We start from the raw sequence: 12,385 nt of genomic DNA, 5'->3' as shown, positions 1-12,385 counted from the left end.
TCTTTTTAATTGCGCATTATCTGCTTCCCTCAGATGGCGGCCGCCATTTTGCTTTTTCTACAGCGTTTTTTTTCTGCGTTACTGCTGCCACTGAGTTCTTTGACCAGCTCCCTGTTGTTTTTCAACGGTGTTACTATGGCTGCTGCGTTGGTTTATAGTATGTCATCTTTTTGCGCAAAAAATCGTCAGTGGTGAGACTCCTTTGCTGCCTCTGTGGATTCCTTGGATTATATTCTTGTAAAAGAAGCCAGGTCTGTTTACCTCAAGAATCGTCCCCAGCCTTCTTCAATTTTGTGACATACCCCCTTCTTTTGGGGTCAATTTTGGCTGTCGGTATTGCTGGCTCCTTTTTCTTTTGCCACTTTCTTCGCCTTTTTCTTCAGTTGCGCTTTCAGCGCCCCAGTGTCCTTCGCTGTATTGTGTCCTGGCACTTCCATCTTCGGCTGCGCTTCCTCTTGCTATTGACTAACCAACATCCTGCCTGCATTCCTCCATTTGTTATCTGTGTCATTGTTGGTTGAGATACCATCAATATGGAGGGTGCCCACTCAACTAAACCTCATGGTGGCTCGGCTGGGGGTAGGAAGGACTCAGGTAACCCTTCTGTCAAGCGTACTGAAAAAGACCCGCCTTCCCCAAATAAATCTCCGCTGCCTCTCACTCTTGAAGACATCATGGAGGAGTTACGCCTTATTCGTCCTTTTATGACAGACACTGTTGCTACGCTTCAGAGGTTAGATGAGAAATGGTCTAGTTTGGACACAAGACTTTCTGAGGTGGAACAGAAGATCAGTGACGCCCAGGATGTTGTTACTAAGGTGGACGCTCTTACCAAAGAGGTTGGCCAGCTCAAGAGGGTTGCGGAGGATTTGGAAAACCGCAATAGGCGCAACAACCTGCGCATTTATGGTATTCCGGAAGGTTCGGAAGGGTCGGACATGATCCAATTCTTAAAGTCCCAGGTTCTTCAAATTGTTGGTCTCCCGAAATCCTCTGACTTCAACATACAACGAGCTCATCGTCTGGGTCCTAGGAATACATCTTCTGCATCTAAACCTCGGGGAATTATTGCATATTTCCTCCTTTATTCGGACCTTATGTCCATCCTCCAGGCTGCTAAGCAGCACAAGCAAATGATTTGGTCGGGGCACAAGGTCTTCTTCACTCAGGACGTCTCCAAGTCTACGGCCTCCCGTCGCAAGGAATTTTTGGACCTCAGACCTGCTCTGAGAGCTATGAATGCATGCTATGGTCTAATTCACCCTTGTTTTTTCAAGGTGACTTATAAGGAGAGAACTTTTAGTTTTGAAGACCCTGCTGATTTGCGGAAGTTTATACATACTCACAAGGGAGAGCTTATGGAATTGAGCAAACCTTAGTTGTATTTCTTTTTTGTGGTATTTGACCACTGTGTTTGTCTTAAAGTTGTTCTGTTATAAGTCATGTAGTTTGTGCGCTTCTTTTGCTCACTCCTGGTTTTGCCTCTTGTTTTGCAGGATTTCCCTCTGTAGTGTTCTTGTCAAGGTCGTCCTCTGTCCCATCCTGCCGTATACAGTGTTTATCCCCTCCCGTTGCTGTTCCTTTCTCTAGATGTTTGGTAAGTTCCTTCACTTTTCTTATTCGAGACTACTAGTTCTAGCTTTATATTTTATAGTCTTGTGTCTTTCAGTTTTTTTTTTGTTTTTGTTTTTTTATTTATCTGGTAGTAGACTGTTTAGTAGTCTGTTCTCGTATGGGTTCCTCTCGTTGCGGCTGTCTTGTTCTTCGTCGCCCCCCTCTCACAGTAATGTTTTTTGTTCAACCGTTTTTTGTGGCTAAAGTCTGCTGGCTTTTTGTCACCCTCCTTTGGATGCCTTCTGGGGGTTTATGTACCCCTGTACCCTCCTCTTCATCCTTCCCCTTTTCCTCTTCGCTTCTTCCCCCTTTTTGCTGCGTATTCTCCCTTTCCTCACTCCTTTTTATCCCTGTCATCTCTACTCTTTTGGCAACCTCTTCTCTTTTTGATACACTCCACATTTTCTTTTTTTCTTTTTCCAATCATAGTATTCCTTTGTCTGTTTTCTCTTTTATATTTATGTCACTTCATTTGTGGTGGTTACTTGCTTTAATTTCTCCGTTTCCTGCTATCTCTACAGTGCCCTACTTATTTAACTTCCACTTTCAGTCTGCTTTTCATTCTATACCCTGTCTTAACTTTCACTCTTTCTTCTGCTTATCTTTACTTTATTTCCAAAAATGAATGGTCTTCGTGTTATTTCTTGGAATGTTAAAGGCATTCGCAACCCTGTCAAAAAACAACGTGTACTATCTCATTTAGCAAGATTGAAATGTCATGTTGCACTGTTACAAGAAACCCACCTTAATTCTCAAGATTTGTCTTCACTTCGCAGACAATGGGTCGGGGAGGCGTTCTGTTCCCCAGCAGTCAATAGTAAAAATGGTGTTCTTATTTTGTTCCATAAGTCATTATCTGTTCAGTTGCACAGTGAGCTCCATGATACGTGTGGTAGATGGCTTTTTTTAGATGTTACTGTTAACAATACGCAATTTTCCTTTTGTAATGTTTATGGTCCTAACGGTGTTGATTTATCCTTTTGGAGGGATTTCTTGAAGCTTCTTTCCTCTCACGCAAGTGATAATCTGGTGGTGGGTGGTGACTGTAACCAACTAATGGATCCATTTTTAGATCGTAAATCACATACCAGATATGTTCCCAATAAGATGCAAAAGTCCTTTTTTAATGCTATTTCCTCTAGAGGCCTTATTGATTCATGGAGACTTTCTCATCCAGACACTTTAGAATTCTCCTTCTTTTCTCCAGTACACTCCTCACATTCCCGTATAGATTATCTTTTTCTCACACAGCATTTACTCCAATTTATGACTAACTCGGAAATTGGCTCAATTCTTATATCTGATCACGCCCCGGTGATTATTGATATGGACTTTCCCTCACCTTCTCCCATTTCCAAACGTTGGCGCTTCAATAATTCGCTCCTCCTAGATTCACAGTTTGTTGAGCAATTTATTTCTTTTGCAAAGGAATTTTTTATAAATAATCTCCATTCTACTCCTCATTTTCACTTTATTTGGGATTCCTTCAAAGCTGCTGCTAGAGGTTTTATTATTGCTTTTGTCTCTCGGAAAAGGAAAACGGCTTTATCAAAGTCGACCCAAATTCTTAAACAAATTAAGGACCTGGAGCATCTCTATTTTACCACCAGTTCCTCAGACTCACTCTCTTCCCTCATCAAAGCAAAAATGCAATATAATAAACACTCTTGGGACTCTGCTTGTAATAATCTTCTCAATTTTCATTCCAAAATGTACGGGGGACGCAATAAGGCTGGTAAGTCTCTTGCTACTTATCTTAAAATTAAAAAACAAATGTCTAAAATAATAACTATTACTGACTCTCACGGGACTCCTCAGTATACTGATGATAAAATTCTTGATTGTTTTGTTCAATATTACTCCACACTTTATACGCCCGAATCTGCTCCCTCGCCTTCTCAAATTGACTCCTTCTTTCAGTCTCTCCCCAAGGCCTCGGATAGCTTTGCGGATCTTTCCTCCTTGGACGCTCCCCTCTCAGAAAAAGAATTACTTAATGCTATCACTCTTCTTCCCAAAGATAAAACTCCGGGCCCAGATGGTTTTACGGTTCGTTTTTATCTCCATTTTAAGGACATCCTGCTACCTCATTTGTTTTCTCTGATTAACTCCTTTGTTGCTCAGGGAGAGTCCCAGGGTTCTTTCACTCAGGCTATGTTATGCTTAATCCCTAAAAAAGATAAAGACCCCTCCCTTTGCAAAAACTATCGACCAATTTCTTTAATAAATACTGATTGTAAAATTTACGCTAAAGTTTTGGCCTCTCGTATTAATAACGTTATTCCTGATCTCACTAACATTTATGAATCCGGGTTTGTTAAAGGTAGATCCATTACTGACAATTCGAGAACTTTTCTTAACATTATTCATCTGGCCTCAAAGATGGATTCTCCAATCGCTGCCATTACTTTAGATGCTGAGAAAGCGTTCGATAGAGTCTGTTGGGATTTTATGTTTGGTGCTTTGCGGTGGCATGGCTTTAGTCCTACCATCATTCATTATGTTAAATTGTTGTATTCTGCTCCCTCTACTTCCATTTGGGTTAACGGGTCCCAATCCCCTTATTTTTCTTTGCATAGAGGCACTAGACAAGGTTGTCCTCTCTCTCCTCTTCTTTTTATTCTTGCGTTAGAACCCTTTTTGGAAAAAATTCGTCGTTCACCATCCTATACAGGTTTCATATTTCGCAACATTGACATTAAGTTTACGGCCTATGCAGATGACATTTTGCTTTACATTTCTAACCCATCTACTTCTTTACCCTCACTCTTTTCCTTGTTACAAGAATATTCTTTGGTTTCTGGATATAAGCTCAATATAGATAAGTCTGAGGTTCTACCACTTAACAAATTTTGCCTTCCTCATATGTTTCAGGGTTCAGGCTTTGAATGGAACTCTGGTAATATTAAATGTTTAGGAATTCTTTATGCTGGCACTATTAGAGATACTATTAAGCTTAATCAGAAGGATATAGTTATAAAGCTCTCTTCTCTTATAGAACGCTGGTCCCCCCTTTTCTTGTCCTGGTGGGGGAGGTTGGCCACCATTAAAATGATGCTTCTTCCCATTGTCAACTTTTACCTTTCAATGCTTCCAATTTCCCTTCCATTCTATTTTTTTAAAACCATAAACCGTATTTTTACCTCATTTTTGTGGAATAAACGTAAGGCGAGGATTTCTCTCTCCCGTCTTCAGCAACCCAAAAATTTGGGTGGAGTTAACTTCCCTAACATTACTCGATTTCACTCGGCTTTTACTTTGAAACAAATCTGGCCGTTTCTATCTGACCTATCTGACCCCCCTATAACAGCCTGGAGCGCTATAGAACTTGCGCAGCTTTCGCCCTTCTCATTTGTCGCGGCTGCTCGGCTGTCTCATCCTCCGCAACGTTTTCTCACTCCTATCTTTAGACACTCTAAAGCACTTGCCCTTTCTGTCTTCCGCTCTTCCCTCTCGCAGTTGGAATTTCACTCCCTAACCCCAATTTGGTATAACAAATTCGTTAAGGTTAATCATAAAGCGCTTTTTTGGAAAGAATGGATTGATAAAGGCATTATTACTTTTGACTCTTTACTCAGCAATAATTCCCTGCGTGACTTCTCAGACATTCGTGCCTCTTTTCACCTCTCCAACGCTCACTCTTCTCAGTATCCCCTGCTTAAAAACTCTTTAGATCCCTTTATCTCTCATGGTGCTTCACTCTCCACTGCGGACTCAACCACTTTCCCTTTACCAGACTTCTCTATTCCGCTTAAAGCTGCTGCTATCTACAAATTGCTCTCCCTTTCTCCTGCCGAAAGAACCAAGTCTAAACTTGAACTTTCCTGGGAAGTGGATCTAGCTCAAGAGTTTTCCCTTCAGGTTTGGAACTCCTTATGGTTAAAATTGCACACTGCTTCGCGTTCTGCAAGCACCACTCAGACTTTGTATGTTTTTTACAACAAACTTTTTTTTACCCCCTCTGATTTGTTTCGTTTCAAACTGACTGATTCTAAAAAATGTTGGTCCTGTTCCTCTGACAACAGTGACTTTTTTCATATGTTCTTTCACTGTCCGATGGTTAAATCCCTCTGGTCCCGTATTTGGTCTAAATTGAACGAAATCCTAGCTACTAACCACACTTTTGAGATTGTCCATATCTTTCTGGATGGTATTGCTCCTATATGGAATGTTTCTAGCAATGTACGCAAATTTATAGATTTGTATATAGCCATTTCTCTACAGATAATCACGACTAACTGGAAAGATACTTCTAAGATCTCATACAATGCATGGTGGAACCTATTGTGTCATCATCACCGGCTGGATCGTGCTTTTGCCACCACTGCTCCTCTTTTGATCAAAAAAGACTTGTTATGGTTGCCATTAACTAATTTTCTCTCCCAATCTGCCCCTTAAACAGTTGTTTTATTGCTTTTTTTTTTCTCTTCCTTGGTCATTGTTCTCATACCGTTTCTTTTACTTTATATTTGCATTTATTAACTTACGGTAATTATATGATGCTTATTCTGTACATTGTTTGCATTTCCTCCCTCCCCTCCCTTTCTTTCTCCTTTCCTCTCTTTTCTACCCTCCCTGCCCTTTAATCAAAACCTTTTAAAATGCTTTTTCACTAAGTATATTCCCTATTTTTGTATTGGCATGTGCCAAATTGTATGATTTGAATTTTATTATTGTACTATTGCATTGCCTTTGTTTTTCTCTGTACTGATGTTCTACTTGGTTTATAATGCTTAATAAAGCTTTCTAAACTTAAAAAAAAATACAATCACTGAGATCCCCTAAAGGAAGTTGCGCTCACTACCTCCCTTCACTTGGTCTCATGGGCCAATTTATGGCATAAATCTATGCCCCACCAGTTTCAAAGTTCACCAGCCTTCCTTGCAGAAGCTCTTGTTCACCTAATAAGTTCACAGCACAAACGGCATGTCATTCCACATCATCAAGGTGTCAACGACAGGGGAATCTGTAGTCTGGACAAGGAACATGGATTTGCACCATAAATCTGTGGGCATGGAAACCAGAGCTCTTTAAACATTCAGCCTGAGCGTGCCAGCCAAGCCAATGTTCAAACTAAGTGGGATCCCAAGTACCTGCTTCTCTGCAAGATCACTTTAGCACTGTCAGTCAGACAAAGCTGTAGATGAAAAATGTTTCACGACCACAGATACATTCACTTTTCGTTTGTCATTATGCGGAGTATTTGCTTGGAATAATTAGAGCTAAAAAGAAAAGCCATGTGATGAGATAGCCCCTTCTTCTGTTCATGCTTTATTCTGAGATGACAACCACAGAATATGCTTGAAAGGGCATATGCATTGTATTGCAATGTATTGTATTCTAGTTGCATTTATATAACACTTCCTACCATTGAAGAGGCACAGAACAGAGTGTAACTGTGTCGGTGCTAGGATGTAAGAGTGTGGGTTTCTGTTGCGAACTAAGAGGGAAGTGTTTCAGTGCTGTGCATGTGGACCAAAGATGTTCTCATATCAAGTTTTTGTTGCTGCACCTTGAAATACATGAAGCAAAAGGAGTGAAAGATAGGATGTTTAGGCTCATAGGACACGTATGTTGTTTGAAAGAATGTGTGTGCATGCAATGTGGCCCCTGCTGGGTATGTTTTCGTGCTGTGTGACGTAATTTATTCTAGTTTTGAGTGGGTATGATCCAGAGTGCTGTGTTTTCCATCCCCTACTTGTGATAGTAATTGATTGTTAGCTCGTTGTGTGATCATCTAGGAAAGAGGTAAGACGTTCATCACTTTCTCGAATTAAACATAACCTTGTATGTTTCCTTTTTTGGGCAAGAGAGAGGGTCTTGTTGCCTCTTGATTTTACCCATGTGCAACTTCTATTGGGGGGGGGGGTAAGCAGAGGTGTCATTCTAGAGCAGAGGGTTCTCTTCTGAGAAAATCTTTGAACCTTTCCTTAGATGAAGTGTGGACCCCTGCTGTAAATACAACTATAGAAGATGCGGAAAATCTTACATGCCATGCATCTAGCAGTGGGGAACAAGTGAAACCATTGGTATTGGTGGGCAAGTGATATGCGGCCTCGTAGATATATTGCTGCTCTGTTTTGGATTCTCTGCAGTCTTTGGAGCAATAAGAATGACCACTTAGAAAGAGTCTGTTTGGATAGTCAAGAAGAAACCTGACCAGAGTGATGGTAGCTGGAGCATCAGAGAGAAAGATAGAGTACGATTTGTGGTAGAGTTCACATACACGTCATGTGACTTGATTTACTTGGGGATCTAGGCATGTCGTTCTTCCATTCCCGCAGTTTAGGATCTATCTCGGTGTTGGACAAGTTAAAGGTGGATCCTCTCATCATTGGAGTGTTGTCTGTATAGTTTTAGTGTGTTAGGTTGAGATATGCGAAAGGAGCTAGATGCGGCTGAAGTAGATATTTAAGAAAAGTGGTGAGATGATCATGCCTTGAGATTGAAATTATATGTTCAAAAAAGGATATAGTGTACAGAGACAGCAAGGTGACACAGGATCTGTTGGAAAGGTAAAAGATAAAGCCAGCACAGGTCTTCTGATACCAAGTTTCTCAAATCTCAGTAGGACTGTGTCAAATGACAAGCTTAGTAGACAAGTGGTGATTCCATTCCTTTCTGAGGTGCTCCACATTTTGCTAGACATCTGGGTAGATTTGGTGCTTCTGATGGGTGGAACACCAGATTGTTTGTCTGAAAGTAGGCTCCTTCCTTCCAGGAAGTCGCGGATATAAGGGAATGCCTTTCTTTCAATTGTTTTTCTGACAAATAAGCAATATGAGTTAGGACTATTGTTAAATCTAGGATAGTCAGACTAGGATAGGATAAGACTATATATGGCCAGGTTTGTTGGATTTATAGATGAATGTTTATGAAGGGCAGGGGTCTGAGAGTGAGTTAGCAGGGCTGCAAGCCTTAGCATTAGACAGACCACAGAATTTGGATATCAAGAGTTGATTGAAGGAAGCCAGGGTCTGTTGGTTGGTATAGTCTTCATAATCTAGGTCTCAGTGGGACAGAGTGTAGGTGTCTTACTACTGTAGTTCTGTTCCAACATCTCTGCTTTAGTAAAAAAGGTGGTCTGTGATGTCATTACCAGAAGATTTGCAATAGAAAATCTATGCGATGGTTGTCAAATTCAGTGACAATCCTATGAAGTGTTTTGTTTAGGCATTTGATGCTGGAGAATAGTGTAGTCTTTCTGCCTTGTTGATGGAATTTGGGTTATTCGAAATAGGTTTTGTCTGTTGAGATTTCGATTCTTTCACACTGAAATGGAGTGATTTTTGTTTTCAGCTTCTTTATCTGTTCATTGCACTAATGGATCCCAGGTTGATGGTTTGGTGGTCACATAGACATCCCGACAGAAATTAGTCTATCAAAGATTTTTAAAGAGAATGTTACACAGGTGATTCACTTCTGGCACTTGTTGGGGCAATCAGATTACTAAGAGATAAGCATGGAGTGCCAGCGTGTTCAGTTTATTTCATTCATGGTGCCTTTGCTCACTGCTGGTTGCTGGGGGAGGCTTGAGGGGGTTCTGTTACAGATAGTGAGAAGATTATGTCCACAGTGTGCCCATCTGTATGTGTGGGACCAGTAACTAGTTGAGTGAAGACAAGAGTCTCTATGTATGTTGTGATGCTCCTTGGTTGTGGGGGATAAAGTTTGTCAAACCAGATGTTCAATTCATTCAGAATGCAAAAGGATGAAGCGGTTTATGGAGATGTCCGAGACGGTTTCTATTAAGACATCTGTGAAAGCTCTGTGTTTCAGTGGCAATCTTTTGATTAGCAGAAATGGATATGAGAAGGTAGGTATGGGTGAGCAGCAGACTAATGTTTGTGGTTTGTAATGAATGCTTGAAAATGACTGTTATTGCTCCTCCAGACTTCCTCGGGCGGTTTTGTGTCAGGAATCGAAGCTATATGCATGGGGTCTGCCTCATGCAGTACTGTGGAAACACCATTTTCTAAAGAGGCGTTGTGACAAACAGAAAGTTTGGTTTTGAGTCTGAGGTCGGATGGAAAATGTTTAGTTGGGTCTTGTATATAGAGAGACCACTGACAAAAAGGCACCTAAGCCAATCAAGGTGTGTGTGTGTAGTGGGAGGGGAAATGGGAAGGGGTAGTCTGGTTAGTCGAGAGAGAGGAGAATAGGGAGACGAAGAGGTAGAGATAAGGAGGAGGAGGACTGGGGTCTAGACGGAAAAGAAAGAGTGAAAGTCCTAGTTCTGGAAGGTTGGATGGGCTGTCTTCCTGCTCAAAGAGATCAATCAGGAAGGAACTCATCCATGTTAGCGGCGTTTGAGAGGTAGCCACTGTGGGACTGGTCAGTGAGGGAGAAAAGATGAGAGGAGTTAGTAGTCAGAGGAAACACGGTTTCGCTGGTTGCCGCAGGGAAGGGTGCTGAGGAAAATAGAGGCGTTAAGGGCGATGGGAACATATGGAGCGGGTGTGGCACATGCACTGGTGCTTTTTTGGCCCAATTATGACGGGTGGTATATGGATAGGGAAGGTAATGGGAGACTAAAAGAGACTGAAGTGCCCAAAAGGAATCAATAGATGTGATGTGTGAGGAGCATCTACAAGTTTAGCGTGAAGGGAAGAAGAAGAAGCAGGATAGGGGCGAGGGTTGTGAATATTGTTATGGGGACACAGGTGTGTAGTGATGTTATGGTCAAAGGTAGGGTGGAGATGAGGAGAAGGTGTGCAAATGCTGATCCTGATATTAGAGCGGGTGGTTTCTACTTGTGTTGTTTTTTTCCAGCGTGTGGGTCTGCTACTGTATTGTGGTGGGTTGTCTTGACATAGTATGGTGAAGGTGCTGTTATCTAGCTGTCTTGAGGTATGTGCCACTGATGGAGCAGGGTTTTTTTCTTTAAAACCGAATACCTGTTTCATTTTCGCATGTTAAAATTAAAAGTACTACTGATTAATTATTAACTACTAAAGAGATGTTAAAGTCATGTCTAACCAACCTTATTAACAGAAGAATCACACGTGGGAACGCTATTGCATGGCTAAAATAATAAGTGAACTAAGTTGGTGAGCAATTGACGAATTAGAAGTTGCTTATGTGACATTATTGTGTTTTGCGCTTATAATTAATATGCATTAATGGCTTCTGATGTCGCAAATGGCTAGATAACTACACACACATAAGGGTATTAGCAGGGGAATAACACTGTATAATCATTTCTGTGCAGTAATTCTGTTTTATGTTCTATTTTGCTTAAGTTAACCAATGTGGCCTACCAGAAAATGGCTACCACCCGCAGCCTGCATTCGAGTTGATGGAAATTTTTGCAAGGGAGCTTCGCACTGTCTGTGACCTTGCCCACTCGACAAAACTGAAAAGCCATGATCATGACGACAAATCCAGGACGGATGCCAAGAGCCCCTGAACATGAAATTTGTTTCAAATACGAATGCTGAACTTATGAACTGATTATCCCACCACTGGGATACAAATTATCTAAAAAAGACATCCGTAGAAGTATCAAATTAGTCATGGACATCCAATTTTTCTATTCATTATTTGGGACAATCTAAGTGTGAGAAAATCTTGCACAGTATCGCAAATGTACCAAGATGACATTATTTCCGCCATTTCATCCGTTCTGAACAATAAATTGTAACATTACAGAATGTAAATTTTAGTATAAATATTAGTAGACTAGAGAGGTCTAGCGCCACTTCTTCCCGAACTGATGATCCGAGGTCCCTATGCTGACGGAGAGGACGGTGACTCTACATGACGGCTAGAAACCTTGATGGAATTACTGAGGACCGGTTCTGAATTAGGATCTGACATTTAGACAGAATAGGTAAATATGAGAGAAATTAATTTGCATTTAATTGGCTTTTCTTACAATTTTAGATAAACAAATAATTCTGTTTGAATCTCTGTGTCGGGTGGTTATTTCCTTGTCATGTTTATTGAATTTATTTGCATATTCTTTGAAATGTTTTCGTCAGATTTATAAGCAACTAGTTGATGCCATTGACCTCAAAGTACATGCAGATTGGATAGGTATCAGAAAGTGTTTCCCCTTATACATGGCACGGATAAGAGTGGTAGGATGAATGTTGGTGTAATGGGCCCCACCAGCGTGTGATGTGTGTGTGCGTGTGCGACTGTGAGATCACTCCGTCCGTGGAAGTAGAGGGGATTTGGAAGCTCCGATCTGCACCACCACAAGAGGTGTTGTCTGCTGATTTATGCGTGGACTGTGCAGTGCTCCTGTTCTCACTTGATATCGCTTTGTCTGCATTGGGTGTGCTGGTTGCTGTTATCTTTCTGTCTTGTTTTGTGATGCTGGGGTATACAGGGTGCCCTGTTTTCTGCTGTGCGTACACAGTGGTGTATTCTTTCTGTCACGCTGTCTCGTGGTGTGCGTGGCTGTGGTGTGTACCTTTGTCTGTTCTGTTTTTGTAAGTTTTGCTGATGTCCTGCTGTGTGTTGTCTCGTGGTCCGCTTGGTGGCTGCTTCCTGCAGATGTTCCCAGCAGGGCCCGCTCTCTGGCCAGGCTCTCATCCGCTGACATCAACAGCAATTAGAAGTGAGTCCGATGAGCAGACTCGGGATGCAAAGATCATGGGAACGAATCCAAGCGCATCCCGAGCCGAAGAGAGACAATGACAGACAGCACTACTCTCTAGAGAGAGAGAGAATCAACACTGCTCTCTCTCACTCCTACACTGGCGAGAGAGACAGAGAGAGAGAGAGAGAGAGAGGGAGTACTCTCTCTCCCTCTCTCTCGCTT

The 12,385-nt window shown here is 41.6% G+C and overlaps 1 protein-coding gene and 1 long non-coding RNA gene across 2 annotated transcripts in view; one reads left to right on the top strand and one right to left on the bottom strand.

Moving 5' to 3' along the window:
- Positions 1–11,510, top strand: part of LOC146784206 (uncharacterized) — a 40,736-nt gene extending 29,226 nt beyond the window's left edge. The window contains exon 3 of the long non-coding RNA XR_014970612.1: positions 1,497–11,510. This is a non-coding gene — a long non-coding RNA (uncharacterized LOC146784206). The remainder of the gene's footprint in view (positions 1–1,496) is intronic.
- The window catches only part of LOC146784205 (zinc finger MYM-type protein 1-like), a 282,641-nt gene that overhangs the window by 4,450 nt on the left and 265,806 nt on the right, over positions 1–12,385 (bottom strand). The window lies entirely within an intron of this gene.

The sequence above is a fragment of the Triturus cristatus genome, chromosome 11, assembly GCF_964204655.1.
Source record: "Triturus cristatus chromosome 11, aTriCri1.1, whole genome shotgun sequence".
NCBI lineage: Eukaryota > Metazoa > Chordata > Amphibia > Caudata > Salamandridae > Triturus > Triturus cristatus.
The sequence above is the reverse complement of the archived record's forward strand: the minus strand, read 5'-3'. Positions and strand labels throughout refer to the sequence as shown.